This window comes from Pyxicephalus adspersus, chromosome 4, assembly GCF_032062135.1.
Source record: "Pyxicephalus adspersus chromosome 4, UCB_Pads_2.0, whole genome shotgun sequence".
Classification (NCBI taxonomy): domain Eukaryota; kingdom Metazoa; phylum Chordata; class Amphibia; order Anura; family Pyxicephalidae; genus Pyxicephalus; species Pyxicephalus adspersus.
In genome coordinates, this window is record NC_092861.1 from 151,105,769 (window position 1) to 151,123,627 (window position 17,859).

Sequence of the window (17,859 nt, forward strand, 5' to 3'; positions counted from 1 at the left end):
TAAACATCATCTTGTGCTATTTCCTTAGTAAACTTGATATACATTCACTCTCCCATACAGCTGGAGACTCTTAGTAGACTCATAAAATGCCCCAGTTCCAGCCTCATCATATTCTACATTGTATAAGGCGCCAGCAATCACTGGTACATATGTAATTCTACTAACCATGTGCTATGGGTCATTAAAGTTTTTAGTGCATGCTGTTCACCTGTTACAGATTTGTTCTTTCCTTTTCCATGCTGCATTTTGCAACTTCGATAGAATAAATCAAACAAGTCCAAATTCTGCTTCCTACCAGGGCTCCAGGGCTCCAGGGCTACAGGCGGCAAATACTGATATTACACACATTGGCCGTCATACATTGGTGCTAAAAAAGTTTGCATTGTACAAACATTAGATGATTTGTACAGACAGCTTAACATAAATCAGTTACAAACCTGAGGCTATCCAAAGGTATATATTAAAAACAATGCAGAAAAAATAGCAGAGGTTGCCTAAAATAGAATAGTTATACAATGCTATTCGTAGGTGCAAAGGTGTGAGCAATTGAACGTTCATTCAAATTATGGGATTTATGTTACTAAAATGTAAATATTAAATGTTAGAATGTGCATGATTCCTCCATTGGTAGAATGTTCCTGAAGAAGTGATTTTCTTACCAAGAAACGCGTTGAGGTGGAGGTGGATAAACAATATTCATGCCAGATGAATAAAGGGATATTATTGAACATGTGTGTACCAATGTCATGGTTTCTAATAATACAGATATGTTGTTGTAAACCATCAATAATTATTTTTTAATATAATTTATTAGGTATCCTAATGACTAAGTATAAATAATGCCTCCTTTAACTATTTTATTCTTTTTTGTATGTATACTATATTTTGGGTGTGGCATCATATACATTCCGGACCCATAGGTAGTTCCCCCATTATTGTTGTCTATATGCAAATTTTGACAAATTGAAATTGACCCCTCCTACTTCCTGTTTTCCTACTGATCCTCCAATAGAACAAATTACTAAACTTGGCCAATAGAAAGGTTTCCAAAGGAAAAGTACAAAAACTAGAACTACGTATTACTTAACTGCAGTAGATAAAACAACAAATATCATACCCTGCATGAGCTGCATGGCAAAGTGTAAATCTAAATTTAGGCAACTTTAAAAATATTTAGTTTCTGGTTGTGTTCATGATCTTATTTTCTGGATTGATATGCTGATCCTGGTGTCTCTGTGTACATACATGTAATAAAAATCAGCCCCTGGTGCAGCCTCTCATCTTGTAATTGCTACGAAATTACAATGTTGCTTGATCATTGGGGGAGAGGATAGGGAGAGGAAATACTTCCTGGAGCACACTGATGACATAGACCCTGATTTATGAAAGATATCCAAGGGTGGAGAGAATACACTTTGATCAGTGAAGATGGTTGATTAAGCAGGCCTGGAATGGATCTTGTCCAGGATTCAAAACATTTGCTAGCAAATGATTTTTAAAACCCAGTCCATGTTTTCTGGATCACCCAGTTCACTTCTGAAAGTGTATTCCCTCTAGCCTTGGAGAGCTTTCATAAATCAGGGCCATAATCTCAGACAAAAAAAAAAAACGCTTTTTCCAAACCATGTTTTTTTTAATTTATATTGTTACTGTTTAATGTGAGAGGTCAGGAAAATTCATTCAAATGGTTCACTAATAACACATTGGGCCTGATTTATTAAAGCTCTCCAAGACTGGAGAAGATAGACTACCATAAGTGAACCTGTGTGTTTAGCAAACCGCTAATATATCTGATCCAAGACTAAAAGCATTTGCCAAATAAAAGCAAACAATTTAAAAAAAAAATCCATACCAGGTTTCCTGGATTACCCACGTTCTTGCATGATGGTCTCAGAGAGCTTTAATAGGTCAGACGCATTGACTTTTTTAAATTGGACTGATCTCAAAAATTAAAAGATATGGAATCTCATAGGTAACATCTAGAAATCTCAATTTAGTCTAAGCAACATTTCTTGATTTCCCGAAAATGAAAAAGGGTTTTTAGTGACTTGTAACTCTGCCCTGGCTCTCCTGTTCTGCACCCTCTTAGCTGTCTATCTGCTGTGTGGGATCATCTTAAGGCACTATTACCTCTGCTATTCTGCCATAGTCTCACCATGTTTGATAATGCCACTACTTTTCTGCTTACTGTTCTCCTTGCTGGAGGAGAAGCTGTTCCTGAGAAACTGCAGTGCAAGACTTTCCCTGCTTTTCCTTAATCCATTCTTTAGATTTGTGTTTCCTCCTCTCTCCTGTTGCTTTTTTATAATTATTCCCCCAATTATCAGATTACCAGTGAACAGGAAGGGGGTGATCTCTGCCATGAGAAGGCAAAGCCCTGCTTTACCTGTCACCTTCAAACAGAAACACAGGCAGGGGTGTAAAATATGACATGGTACTTCAATAATGGGGAAAGATCAGCTGCTGGGAGACCTCATGCCCTTTGTAATCTGGTTTCTATTACAGGTTTTCTATAAAACAAGAATGAATTCACTCTTTTTTAATAATAATGGGCAGAACCTTGCCAATCCCCTATTATGCGGCAGTGGGCTGCCATGCCAATCTGGTGTATTGCACAGACACAACTGTGGTTTTTGGTTGATAACTCATCTGGTTTCTTCTGTCTGAAAATCTTCCGGTAAAGCAATAAGTGAAGCTGTATAGATTACATTTCATATTTTTCTAAATTTGTTGCAGACGCTTAGTTAAAACCTGGATTACATTTTTCACAGAACAGGTTTTTTCGTAAAAAATGTTTCGTAAAAAAGCTGTACAGTAAATTGGGCCCTCGTTAGCTGACTGATATATTGCATTGTAGAAGAGCTCTCTGTTCATATTTAGCAGCACCCCAGGGAATGGGAAGCCCTGGGGAGATGGGGAGGTTATTTAGATCTTAAATTCTTTATAAAGTACAGAAGTAATCCGGCAGATAAAATGTTCAGCAGAGCTAAACACAGGGATTTGAAAACGTGTTTGTTTTCCAACCATTCCCAGATGGAAAATTTCTTTCCTATAACTACTACAGATGTTTAAAGGGAACCTGTCAAACGCTTTGTACCTGCGAAACGCGTCCATTCATGAAATTGATTAGAGATCATTAACTTCTTTATTGTTGTTTTTTTATTATGAGAATTGTATGTATTGTATTATTGCCAGGTGTTTACTGCCTAAAAAGATCCATCTTTTCTGCCCATTGTGTTGTTAACCTGTCAGAAAGGGAAACTGCAAGGACAGAATTGTTTTAATTGGAAGTTAAAGGGTATAGCTGCGTACACACTTCCAATTTTTATCGTTGGTAAACGAACGACGAACGATCCTGCACGATATCTGCGAACGATCGTATGGCTCCGATCCTGTACCTACAGATAACGACACGATCGTTCAAAGATATTGTACACGCGATAGATGCGATCGTTTGAACGATACAGGAAGTGACGTGTACCACAGGAAGTGAGCGAACGTTCGTTCACCGCGCATGCTCAGACCATGGACGATCACTGAACGACCGTACACACGATAGATGGTCAACGATCGTCGTCCAATCCGATCCGCCGGTCCGGTCGTTCATTTCCAACGACTATCCTCGTTCGTCGGCGTCGTTGGTTACTTTTTTTACGAACGATTTTTGGCCAATCGGTCTTTCGTCGTTCGTTCATCGTTCATTTCCAACGATAAAAATTAGACGTGTGTACGCAGCTTTAGTCAGGGAAAAATCATCCAATACATATACTTTTCTCCATATATAATTCCTTAATTAAACAATATCTGTTGACCTGCCAGAAATGTGCCCAGTCCTGTTGTGTGCTGACCACATGCAGCTTTGTTGTAGATTGGAAGTGGTCAGCCGCGCCTATTTTATTATGCCTAAACTACTCAGATCCACCAACCCCTCCATTTACAAAACATAAAGATTAATTGTTATAAAGTGGACTACGAAGGAGGTGATTTCTCTAGTTGACATTACCAATGGCTATATGTGCTTGGGTTCCATATTCAATGGGCTCAGAATCATTTCTTTAATGTTACTCATATTTCTGCAAACCATTTGCTCAGAAACAACTCTGGAAAGGTTATAATTTCTGGTGATTGTCAGATGCAGGAAGGAAGGTTTATTCTAAAACAATTTGGCTACATTTTAAGAAGATCGTAGAAGAGACTTGCTTTACCTTTATGAATAAACCGAAGCCCATTTCTTGATGCTGAACAGAATTAAAATTTGGATAAGTTCTGGAATTAAAATATATCCTAAAATGTAAATAACATAATATTAAAAGCAAATATTGGACAATATAATTTCAAAGTTTTGTAATTAAAGGAGAAAATGTGCAGGCAATTCTCCATGCTGCAGATGTCCTCAATCTGTCTTTATATGCATTTTCTGCTGATGATGCTATATTCTCCTGAATTCATGCACTACCCTATTTCTGCATTCTCCTGACACTTATGTAATCGTCTTTCTAACACCACCGTGTCACCTCACCTTCAAATGACTGAATGTTGGTGTATTCACAGATAACAAGATAGCGATACAACCAGACAGGAGAATCAAACTCTACCCATCCCATTAAAAATGGCAGTCATTCCATTTTAATGGCACTCGGAGTGTACAGTATCACCGAAGTCATATCACTGAATGCAATGCTTTGCATTTCTGATTATTGTGGACATATTACAGAAGTAGAAAGTTATTGAAGAAATAAATCCGACAAAGGAAGAACAGAAAGAACTAGACTCTAATTTAAGAAAGACAAAGTTCTACTTTCATCAATCAGCTGGAAGCAGCATCCTACCAGGTGCTTGACACTGAGTAACATAACTGATGGCTCATCAGTTTTTATTGCCTGTGCAGTGGCACTCAGGAGAAATAGAGAGAATGCTGTGATTGTTATTGTGTAATGGTAAGTTCCTGAACTTGTGTTACTGGTTCATGAAAAAATAATGGAAGTATTTTCAGAGAGGGATTTATTTCTGCCTTCATGAGATATATGAGTCTATTTCTAAGGGTCGTGGTGGTCAACTGATTAGATAAAGGAGGGGGTGCTCCAGTGCAGCCTGAGATGTCACCATAGGGCTACACAATATATTCCCTGTCTGTAGTGCTAGGAGAGACTGCAGACATTTTAGAGGAGATGGGCAGAGATTACAGATATGCTACGAAAAAATAGAGAATGAGGACAAGCCGCAAGAGATGGTTAGGTACCTTGGACATGCTACAGGAAATAATTCGAAATCGAAGATATGCTACAAAAATTGAGTCTATAAACATGCTACAGGAGATAGTAAGAAGCTGGGCAAATACTACAGGAGATGGTAAGAGACTGGAGACAAATTACAGGATCATTGGAAACTATGGTTGGAGACTGTGGGACATACTACAAGAAATGGTTGGAGACTGTGGGACATACTACAAGAGATGGTTAGAGACTTTGGGATATACTACAAGAAATGGTTTAGGAATGTGGACATACTACAAGAGATGGGCATAGATTACAGATATACTACACAAAACATAGAAGTGGGACATGCTACAGGATGTGGTCAGGCGCTCAGGACACGATACAAGAAATGATCAGAGATTAAAGATATGCAATGATATTTGAGACTAGGAACATGATACAGAACATAGTAAGAGACTGGGCACATACTGCAATAAATGGTTAGAGACTGGGACATGTTACAGAATAGGGTGAGACTGTGACTACACAAGAGATGTTTAGAGACTGTGGGAACAATACAGCAGATGGTCAGAGATTCTAGAAATGCTACAAAAAATAGAGAAAAAGGAAAATGATACAGAAGATGATCAAATATTGAAGAAATGCTACATTAATATAGATTGGACACATGCTACAGGGGATACTAAAAGTTGGGGACTTACTACAAGAGAAAGTTAGTAACTGGGGAGATGTTTAAGAGATGGTTGGAAACTGTTGATCCAAGTCATGGAAATAATACAACAGATGATCAGAAACTGTAGATATGATACAAAAATAGAGACTTTTGACATGCTAGAAGGAATATTAGGAGACTAGGAACAAGCTACAGATAACAGTAAGATACTGGGGGCACATTACAGGATAGTGTGGGCTGTGGATATACTACAAGAGAGGGTTGGAGACTGTGGACATGCCACAGGAGATGGGCAGAGATTACAGATATGCAACAAAAATAGTGAAAAAGGGACATACTGCAGGAGATGGTCAAAGATTCTAAGTCTAAAAAAATCAGAGATAATAAACATGCTACAGAGGTTACTAAGACTAGAGACATACTACAGGAGATAGAGACTGAGGAAATAATATAGGAGATGATTAGGGACTGTTCACATGCTACAGGAAATGGTTCAAGACTGTGGACATACTAGAGGAGGAGATCCAAGTCATGGGCGTGTTACGGAATTGGTCTGAGAATGGGGACTGGATTTTTTTTCTTCCCATGACAAATAATAAATGATGGGACTAAAAGGGTCTATTTTGGGATCTAGAACAGGTCTAGTATAGTTGAAGCCATATATTCCTTTAAGAGCCATTTAAATCTCATTGCACCCTAAACAAATCATCCTTCCAAAGCAAATAACAATGCTGATGAAAACAATTTTTGTGCATCCATTGTTTGTAGCCGGGGTCTAACTTTTTTATTGCTTAGCTGTCAAACTTTCAATTTTTTTCTGCCTCCATTCCCCAGGTGTAATCTGTCATTTTTAATTAAGAGAAGCAGAAAGCTGACAAGTCAATAGTATATTGATTCTATTACTTATTTCTCATCCTTTTGAAAAAGAAAGCCTTGAGAAGCCAGCAATTTTTATAATATCTTCCTTTGTGTTTAACTACCCAGCCATTGAAAGAGGCACTAGATGCATTTTTTGTTTTAAGCAAAGCTTTATATGCACTTAGCATTCAGCTGAGATTTGAGCACGTGGCTCCTCCGTCTTGGAAAAAAAAAGAAATCCCGACTAAAGGCGCTGGAAGATTAAATGATTTGCTAAAGGTCACAAGAAACGTGTTCCTGAACTGCCTCCAATGTCACCACAACAAGTCTGCTTTTCCTGCATAATACCAATAAGAACATAACATAGAGTACATGTCACAGTTCATTGTAGGACACCAAAACTGCGAACCCTTAGACACTAATAACTTGCTCCTGTCAGTGTGTGTGAGCCTGATGGGGCTTAGTTTTCAGGCTATACATAGATAATCTGCTCTCTGTGATCTTCGTTATTATCTGACTAATTAGGTCTTGGTGAGTCCAACCACAGCTGCGTGGGAAGAGGAGAAGAGCACCGATAGCCAACTACTAGCTAATAATATTATTAATACTATCTTTTATTTACCTAATACACTCATGTTATTGCTTTTCAGCTGCACAAATAGTTATATATTCCTTAAAATGTTTTGTACTTTTATTGGCCTGGAGTCTACGACTTTAGTACTGGGTAGGCTGTATTTTTAGTGATGCCACAGCTTATTAATAAATAGATATATTACATGTTTCTAATCCATAAAGAATAGATAGGCTGCATTCTCAGTGATGTCACCGGTCTCTAGTGATTGGGATGTCACTAGTCTCTAGTGATTGGATAGGCTGCATACTCAGTGATGTCACTAGTCTCTAGTGATTGGATAGGCTGCATACTCAGTGATGTCACTGGTCTGAAGTAAATGGATAATCTGCATTCTTTAGTTGTCAGTTTTATTAGTGATATCTGTAATCTCTTATACCTAAGACTTACATTTTATTATTCAACATTTTTTTAGGGGATCTTTTCAACCAAGTAACAACGTGAACAATTACAACACAGACCATGGTCTCTGACATTATGGAAAACGCCCCTCATTAAAGCTAGGGTAAGTTCTTGTCGTATTCTGTTTTATTACCATAGGTCTGCACTGTCTTCATAAATTGTATTCAGTTTTATTGTTACATTGTTGCCACATACATCGTCCTAATACATCAGCTGATCATTTGTGGACATGCAAAAAAATGGGTAAAATGAGATACATATACGTGTCAAAGTCCATTAGCTACGAATGGCTGTTTTATATTATGTCTTTTATTGTGTTTTTTACTTGAAATCAATGATGTTTTATTTCCTTTTTGTAGTTTTCAGCAAAACCTAAAGCATGCCATAAAATTTTTGATGTACTATGTATAGACTTTTAATCTTTGTACACCGCACTGAACATTTATTATCAGAGTAATGTGATTGCTTTAAAGGTTGAGGCTAACTTGAATATATAATTTTTTCCCATTATGACACATTTCTGCAGATTATACGACTTCCAATAATTTGTGATACCTATTTACAGAATTACACTTCAAAGCTTGCCTGGCATAAATAGGTAAAAAATCCAAAAACACCCCAGCAAGCAATAATTTTGTTTTTCCTGCAGCATAGAGATAATTTTCTTAAATAAGGTAAGTCAATCTCCCTCCATGAAGTAAATGAGACATGTTAGGTAATTTATAGGAGATGGAAAGGCTCTAGCTTATCATGGTAGGTGGGTAGAGGGTGTCAAGAACACTGTCCCTTAAAATGAACTCCAGGCAATATACAATACAAACATTAGTATATCATATTCATATTGAATTTCTATTGCAAATTAGGAGTTCCTTTGCCCAACACATCTTTTCTGCTGCAGCTAAGCTCTTGGTAAGATCATCTAAGGCATGGCTACCTCTGACTTTTTCAGGGGATTTGTAGGGAGATTTGGTGGTGTCACTATGGTACTGCTCGTTGTTCTCCTTTCTGGAGGGGAAGATGCACCAAAGGGCATGCAATGTAAGCATCTTCCTGCCTTCATTTCATCCATTCTATGGATCTGTGCTTCCTCTGCCTCTCCCGTTGCCTCCTGATTTTCCTTTGATGAGCCATCTGTGACGCTGTTCTGATATGTGGAAACAAAGTCTTGCTACTTTACCAAGATGTCCAAACCCCACATGGAAACCCGGTGTAGAATAAGTCATTGTCAGTCAAGGATGGGGAAATGATTTGCTGCAAAGAGCCTACAGGCAATTTCCTTTGCTTTCCCTCATGGCTCACCAATTTCACAGTACAGGTCCTAATTCAGGAGTCTTAAAGTATACCTAAACCAGTGATTTTCAACCAAGGCTGAGTAAATCCCTAGAGTTCCTCTACAAGTTGCTAGGGATTCCTTGATCTGTGGGCAATTTGTGTCTTTTAGGTCAGTTTATAATCTTTTGCCTATTTGTAGGGGGTTACGTTCATTCCATTGACTAGAAATGTAAGAGAAGTACTTCCCATTGACCACCACACTAATATACTGTGAGATGTGGACATAGGAATTACGGTTTCCCTGAAAGTCATTTCAATGATTCCACCATGTTGAAAAGTTTGGTAAAAATCAATCTAAACCTAAACTTTATTGCTCCAATTTGTCACATCTACTGACAGTCTCCATTCCTTTACAGATTCCTTTCATCCTCTGTCAGAACCTTGGTATAGATCCCTATATTTAGCAACAAAAGTCCCCCTTTGGGTTCTCAGTACAGAAGTTTTCAGCTACAACTTTTGCACTGATAAAGTCTGATATCAAGACGCAACTATAAAATACAAAGTTTTTCTGTTATCATCAGCATATTTCATTTGTTCAACTTTGAGGGTCTAGACTGAAGGCCTTATCCTGCCTTTCTTATCATTGGCTTTTGAAAAAGAAAAGAGTAATAATAGAAAAATAGGAATAAATCACAGTAGGACCTGACTTGTTCTCTCTACAAGAATGGTATCCTATGCTCAATGCTCGGCAGCAGAAAGAGATAGGGAAGTAAAATGAGTTGATAAAATTAGGGCAGGCACTGATTTTCATTGCTGTTTCCCCTGGTGGATGTGTCTTTGCAAAGTATGTTCTTCTTTTGTAACTAATAAAAAAAGTTTTTCTGCTATAATTCTTAGAAAAGCAATACTGGCTTCTCTCGAGGGATGATACCAACATCCAGATAATATTAAAGTTTATACAGTGGTAAAAGAATAATGAATTCACATGCGTAAACTTCACACAACGTGACCACCATCTGAAATCAGGAACTTACCGTCTCTACAGACAGCAAATAACAGAAAGAGTTCATTGAGTACTTATCATCTATTTAAATCCCATATCAACAGATAGCAAATAATAGAAAGAGTTCATTGAGTACTTATCATCTATTTAAATCCCATATCAACAGATAGCAAATAATAGAAAGAGTTCATTGAGTACTTATCATCTATTTAAATCCCATATCAACAGATAGCAAATAATAGAAAGAGTTCATTGAGTACTTATCATCTATTTAAATCCCATATCAAAGAGTTACAAACTTCCACTGAATAACCATTTAGATGAATCCTCCAACCAACAGGTAACTGATCACTTTTCATGTTGGCCAGAAATCATCCAGAGGGGAATGGGCCAATAAAAGTAACTCATTATGCGGGTCTCTTACATTATTTTCATAGTTACATATAGACACATAGTTAGTGTGGTTGAAAAAAGCCATCAAAAGGTCAATCAAGGTCAATCAAGTTCAACATAAACATAAACCAGCATTTCCCAGATACAAAACTTATGAAGCCTGGTTCAGTTTGCTCTAGGGGGGGGAAATTACCCCATGAGGCATTTGAATGTTTCCTGGGTCAACAGTCTTTGTTGTCTTTTTGAAAACTTTAATACCAAATAATACAGAATAGTACCCAGCTGTACCAAATAGATTTGGAAATAATGGTCAATGATGGATTACAGGTAGAAGGTTTGAAAGCATTGCCACACAGATCTGTGGTCTTCAGACTCTTGAAATAGATGGTTTGAACATAGACTTTGAAAATAATTGACTACGGACAGGGAGGGGTATTTACCATACAGGGGACGTCAAAATCCAGGTCCTGATGAAGCCCTATTGGGTGAAATGCATAGGGGTAAGCCATTCAAACTCACACGCTTCCAAAATGTAATGTTTTTTTTTCCATTTAAATCATATCTTTATATTTGGGGACCATACTGAGTAGGAGAATGTCCCAAGGATTATCATATGGGTCCTACCATTAAACATGAAGGAGAATTATGTTATCCTAGGGATAGAATATTTATTAGGTCAACAGACAAGATTATACAACTGGCCACATTATGGCAGAGAGCACAAAAGTAGGAAGGAAAGAAGAGGGAGAGGGGTTCACAGATTCTTAGGGGGAATGAGATTGGTCATTGCCCATTTCTATTTTTCTTCCATAATTAGGTTAATTGGGGGTTTGGACCTTTATTTTGTAGCCTGTCCTGTGTCCTGGTATTCATATTCTCTTAAAATGTAATTTTTAAATGTCAGTGTATTTTTTATTGGTAATATTTTGTTTTATTGTGTGACCTTTGTAATGTAATTTTTTTAATGAAGTATTCTGCTCTGTAAATTTACAACCCTCATATCATGTAACTGTATAGATCAGAGCAGTTACATATCCCTTTAAAAGTTTTGGGTCAGTGAAAACATTTGAAGCCTACATATCTAGAATCCTTATCTACTTTTGAAAATTCTGCTCTGTGTATCACCACAATTTTACCAAAACCACCTAAAACAAAAAATTTACGTATATTTTACACAAAACTTTACTTTGAAATACTGTTATCCGAATGTCAAATAAATTGTCTGTGGTGCCTTAATACACACACAAAAAAAAACACTAAAACACTGTTATATGACAATTCTGTAATTTGGTTCTTTACCTGGATAGCGGATTAATATAGTTTAGCACTTGGGTATCACTATAATCTATTTCAGTACCTGGATAGCTCCATAATCTGGATTAGCACCTGGATATTTCCAGTCTATTTTAGCACCTGGAACGCTCCACAATTTGGGTAAACCGTTGGATAGTTTTAAAACCTAGTTCAGTACCTGGATATCTCCATAGTCTGCTGTAGCATCCAGAAAGCTCCAAAACCAGGTTCTAAACCTAGATGGTTCCAAAATGTAATTCAACACCTGGAAAGCTTCAACAGTTAGATAATTCCATAATGTGGTTCAACACCTGATGAGCTACTCAATTCATTTTAACATGTAGATAGTCATAGGGTCTGATTTATTAAAGCTCACCTAGGCTGGAGAGGATACATCTTCATCAGTGAAGCTGGGTGATCGTGCAAACATGAAATGTATTTCTTAAAAGTCATTTGTTAACAAATGTTTTCAATTCTGGACCAGATCTATTCCAAGTTTGCTGGATCACCAGATTCATTAATAAAAAGTGTATCCTCTCCAGCCTTGGAGAGCTTTATTAAATCAGGACAAAATAATTTGGTTTAGCACCTGTATAGCCTCAAAACTTGTTTTAACAATTGGATAGTTCCAGATTCTGGTTCAGAACCTGGATAGCTCCTTGCTTTGGTTTAAGAGTTGGATAATTGTATAATCTAGTCAAGTACCTGAACACAGTTTTTTCAATAATTGGACAGCCCCATGATCTGGTATAGAACTTGGATAGATTCAAATTTTGGTTCAGCTCCTGGAAAGCCTAAAAACATTGATTTGATTTAAAAAATGGATAATTGTATAATCCAGTCAAAGACCTGGACACAGTTTGGTTCAATAATTGAATAGCTCTAAATTCTAGTTCAGCACCTGGATAGCCCCATAACCGAGTTTAGTTCCACAGTTTGTTTTACCAATAAGAATCTGGTTCATGATAGTTTCATAGTTTTAGGTTTCTTTTAGCTAATACCTTCACATTGCACTCCACTGACACTAATTATATTGGCTGATGACAGATTATAGCACATTTGGCTCAGACAAAGCCCTTCTAACCTTTGTCATTAATCATTTTTCTTCGCTGAGTAATATATTTTCACTTTTTGGACTGAGTTTCTAAAACAGCGAACTTTTAAACTTTCCAGTTTCACCTTAGAAATCTTTTCACCTATTTTGGTTTCTTATTCTTTATTGATTGATTCCCCTGTACATACTGTTCAGCCACTCCACATCCTGCCTACGTTAACACTAATCTCATCTCAGTCTTCCAGTGGTGACACTTTATGTTATTTCTAGTCTTAGGTTCTGCAGGGCTGAACTCATCTGACTCAGGAAATCTGGGAAATATTAATGTGTTAATGTTGTATTGGAGAGAGTTCCTTTTAAACCTTTGGGAAGAGCCAGCTAGCATTAGCTACAATTAGCACACAATAGACGGCATTCCCCCTTAAAGTTTTTCAGTCATGATGGGGTTTTGTTGAATTTTCACCAATTTTGTTTGGAAAGAGATTATGTGCCCCCCTATATAGTGCTCAATACTTGGGCTCTGGATGTGTCTAAGGATTAAAAGAGCTCAAATGTCCCCCATTATCCCCAAGTGTCCATGACGGGTTTCAAGAAAACATATATGATACACACTTGCTGGAGATGGTCTGCAAGCATTGATAGCATGCCATAAGATCAGGGAGTTGATGGTGAACATTTCAGGTTACCTCCCTTCTCTTCCAGAAGTACTCTAGTACATGAAATTGTAGTTTTTTACTGCAATACTTCCTTTATCTCTAGCATTGTTCCCATTAGATTTACTGTTCTGATGTCCAGTGTCCTTTTGGTTGGTATGTTGGCCAGCTTCACCCAGCTTGCAGTCCTCCTGGGACTCATCATTAAAAGTACCTATATACGCATAAGACTCACCTTAAAACTTTATGAGAGGTTTTAGGGGGCAGCATAAGGGGAAAGTGGGTAGTTGGAGTTTTGCTTTGATACTGGGAGTTATCCTAAGTGAAAGTCATTTAAGCAAAGTAGGTGGGAATTAGCTATACAAAGTACAGTGCTCACTTTTTTATTCATTATAGGAAACATGTATCCATCTTTGATATTACATATCCTCCACCAATTTACATATATTGATTTCTTTCCTAGACAAACAAAGTTGCTGCCTTGATACCCAATAGCCTGGTCTTGGGCTCCTGGGAAATGTAGCTCTGAATGGTTATGTCTATATTGGTAAGAACCAGTTTCCATGTTGTTGCTTTATTAGTTTGGGGATGATCAAAAAGAGTAATAAGTATTGAGAGGAGAGAGGGAGGATTGGAACCGAATTTAGGTTGTAATTGGAGATCACCTTACATAGTAAAGAAGGTGGTATACTGGTGCCATACGTTCCTATTTTCGTAAATCGTGCTTTCTAATCTATATAAATATCTAAGGCCAGATTACCACATGTTGTGCCACTTATCTTCTTCTATCCTAAAAAAAAGAAGTTCATAAAATCAAAATATCTCACTATTCTGGCAATGCCGTTAAAAAATGCAAATAAGTGTTAATTACAGTGAACGCGCAAGTCATCTGAAAATACTGTTACTTCCTGGGGTGCCCAGATTCACATCAGCAATATGCATATTTTTTCAGCTATAGAGGTATGTTTATTCTTATCAAGATAAATCAAATTACAATGAAGTTCAGGTAAAGGGAGGCCCACAGCAAAGCAAGAGCAAAGCAAGCTAGTTGTAGGGCCTACATGACAGGGTGCGAGGAGACTAGACAGAGATCGGTTTAGGAGAAGAAGGGGGCAAGGTCGGGTCACAATGGGATTGGTTGGAAGCAAGGAGTGGGGTGAAGTGGAAGAAGGTGTTCTAAGGGGTAAGCAGGAAGTTTCTAGAGCAGTTTTTGGTGAGAAAAAGTTTCCAACCTGTCTATTCCTAAAAGTAGGGATGGGAGAAAAAGGAATTGGGGGAGAGCGTAGCTGTTGGAGTCTTGGAAGGCAAGGGTCCTGGTTGGTAAAATTAGAAAGGGGGGGGACAAAATAAAGGTTACGGTCCCTGAGGTGGTGTTGGGCAACTAGGGACCACTGCGGTGTGATGGTTTGGTTTTAAAAATCTAGTTTGGTGACGACTTTGCCTTCCGAGACCTGGAGCCTTGTTGTGTTTGGTTTGGAACAGGTATGTTGTCTGTTTACAAAGAGGGAAGTACTGTTGTATAGTTTGGGGTTTCATTTTTGAATAATTTTTGTTATGTTTAATGTAAGTGTGCTAGTTAGGCTACGTACACACGCGCAATAATTATCATAGGAAAATGAACGATTAACGACCGATCAAAGATTATTCACGAAAATTTTGAACATTACATTTGTTCAAATATAATCCACCAATAATGTACACACACTAGATAAGATCGTTTGAACGATGCAGAAGTGACTTGTACTAGAGAATACACAATAGATAATGAAAGATTGTCGCCCAATCAGATCCGCCAGGATGGTCGTTCGTTTCCTGCGACATTCCTCATTCATCGGCGTCATTGGCCAATAGTTGTGCACTTTTTTTGTTAACGTTTATCAGACGATTGGCCGTTAGTCATTCGTTTCCAATGATAATTATTGCAGGTGTGTACATAGCCTAAGTTTTACAAAAGGCTTATGTTTATGCTATTTATGTTATGTTGTAAAGGGTTATATGAAATATGTTGTTTTATGTAAATGGCTGCTTGCTTTAGGTACAGTGAAGTGTCAATGTGTTTAAAAGGGAAAAGTTGGGGTGAGAGGGGGGAATGGTGGAGGCTGGTAGGCAGTGAAAAAAATTAAAAGTAAAGGGGGTGAGGGTGAGGGCAGCATCTGGTCTACCCTGGTCATGAATATTTATAAAAAAAAAATAAGAGCTAAAATTCCCTAAATGTATGTACGGCCAAAACATTTAATGTTTTGGAATGGTAATAGGTAAACCCCTTTAAACCTTGCATTCTTATTTTGCTTTTTTTTTGTCTTATTGGGTAGATGGGTTACCTTCCTTTCTACCCCATGGAGGGCAATACAATCTCTGCAAAGTTAAGGGAATTACTTTTTTCGATGTTATCATTGGAACAGTTGCCCCAAATGAAAAATGTCTGCTTTATTCCTGTTCTTGTAACATTTTGTATTTCTTATTACTTTCTCTCTTGGCGATAATGGTCATAGAGAAAGTGAATCTCTCCAGTGGGTGCATGAATACTTAAAAATGGTGCTGGCCTCCTTCCTGTAATGAAGTTAAAAAAAACCCACTGGGGGTACAAGGCAGCAGAACATACTTAACTGATCTGCTTTTTCATCATGACCCTTCTATAACTTACACATTTATGAAAGTAAACTATAGGAACACTCTGAACTGACTCCTTAAGGGTTACATTTTTGCCAGAGAGCTATGACTTGCTGCTCATCAGTGTGATTTTTTTCATTCTTATGGATAGTTGATTTTTCTGCTACTCTGCCTACTGGCTATAATGCACTGAAATACTGTTTACTAGGGATGGCTCCACTACTCCAAACCAGAATGCATTCTGACAATCTCTGAAATTTAGAGTTTCCAATTCAGTCCCACTAAAGTGAATAGAAAACTCATCCAGAAGTTACAAAAGTTGGAGCAAATGATGCAATTTTTTGTGGAATGAGTTAGGAAGCTCCAGGCAGTCTTGCAAGATGATGGAGCCATAAAACAGCCGCTTTCTTTTATCATTGTTACCAGAATGGAAGAGTGGGACCTGCTGACATTGGAAGTCAAGGTAATAATGGTCAGACAACAGTGAAAGCAGATCTACAGCAGAAAGAATATTCTGTCCCTTTCCTGGAAAGACAATTTTGATGAATCAAAGACAACAAAAATTATTTCTGAAGTTGTGTTTGTCTCGGGACTTGCAAATCTAACATCACCTGATTTTAAAGGTTAAACCTACAATACATGGACAGTTTTAGAAGAGGACAAACTTAGCAATTGCCCAGGGCCTCTTTATTCTCCAGGGCACCAATCAAAAATATGGCAGGGATAGCAGGGAGTTAGAAAGCTTTGCATTTAGAGCCCTCACTTCATATTTACCTAAGACCTCCATTTCCTCAAAGGGTCCCAATGGACAGAATGCTGAGGATGAAGGGAGTTTGAATGCAAAGGTATATAGAATAATTACTCAAAGTAAAGCTCTTGGCCATGGACCGATGAGTTTTTAGCCTCTGCTTTGTTGCCTTGTTTTGATTTGTCTTTGGTGGTTTGGTAACTTAGTGATGGAAGTTTGCAGAGATTTACAGAAAAATCCCTGTCAGACTTTTCATGCTTTATTTTAGATTTTTTCGTCAGGAAAAAGCGGCAAACAAATAACAGAAGAACACTTTAACTTCACCTTCTGTTCAAAATCAATAACATAACATTGGTTTTCTAGTCTTTAGTTTGCAGAAGAGACATAAACTCGCTAGTAGGTAAATCTTCGGAAAGTGAGCTACACTCCAATGTGACCTTAGGATGTGTCACTCAAAGAGAATTCTGGATGATAATATGGTATTGCTAGGAAAAGCATAAGGTGGTAAGACATGAATTACACACCAGGGACCAATTTTACAAATGTCTCTAGCCTTATTACTATTGGTGTTGTTAGAATTGGCAGAATTTTGGTTTTGCGACCGTTTGGCCAAACAGGTCATGAAATTGTTATCCTAATCCTTCCAAGTCCTTATCATTATACTTTAATAAAAATGTATTGAAGCAAAAAACATCTTATCCTAGTCCTGATTTTTAACACTATTGAAGTCAGTGGGAAAACATTACAGTGTTTGGTTCTGGTCTTAGAAGTCAGGACAGCAGCCATGTTGACCAAAATTGGCATTGGACGACCACCAAATATCAGAGGAACATTGTGCTAATTGAAACAAATGTAAATATCAACACATCTCCAAAATACGCTCCATCTGTCCCCGGAGACCACCAAATTCCTTGTATACATTCTTATTATCTGTCACCTGGACTAGTGTTACCTCCTCCTTTCTGGTATTCCACTAACCCGGCTCTCTCCTCTAATCTATTATGAATGCTGCAGCCAGACTTATCCATCCTTCCCACCTACCTACCCCATACA

At 37.7% G+C, this 17,859-nt stretch overlaps 1 protein-coding gene across 3 annotated transcripts in view; it reads left to right on the top strand.

Moving 5' to 3' along the window:
* Positions 1-17,859, top strand: part of LRFN2 (leucine rich repeat and fibronectin type III domain containing 2) — a 328,627-nt gene that overhangs the window by 149,050 nt on the left and 161,718 nt on the right. For all 3 annotated transcript variants that reach the window (XM_072409994.1, XM_072409995.1, XM_072409996.1), the window contains exon 3: positions 7,794-7,883. The gene's annotated coding sequence lies outside the window, so the exon portion shown is untranslated. The remainder of the gene's footprint in view (positions 1-7,793; positions 7,884-17,859) is intronic.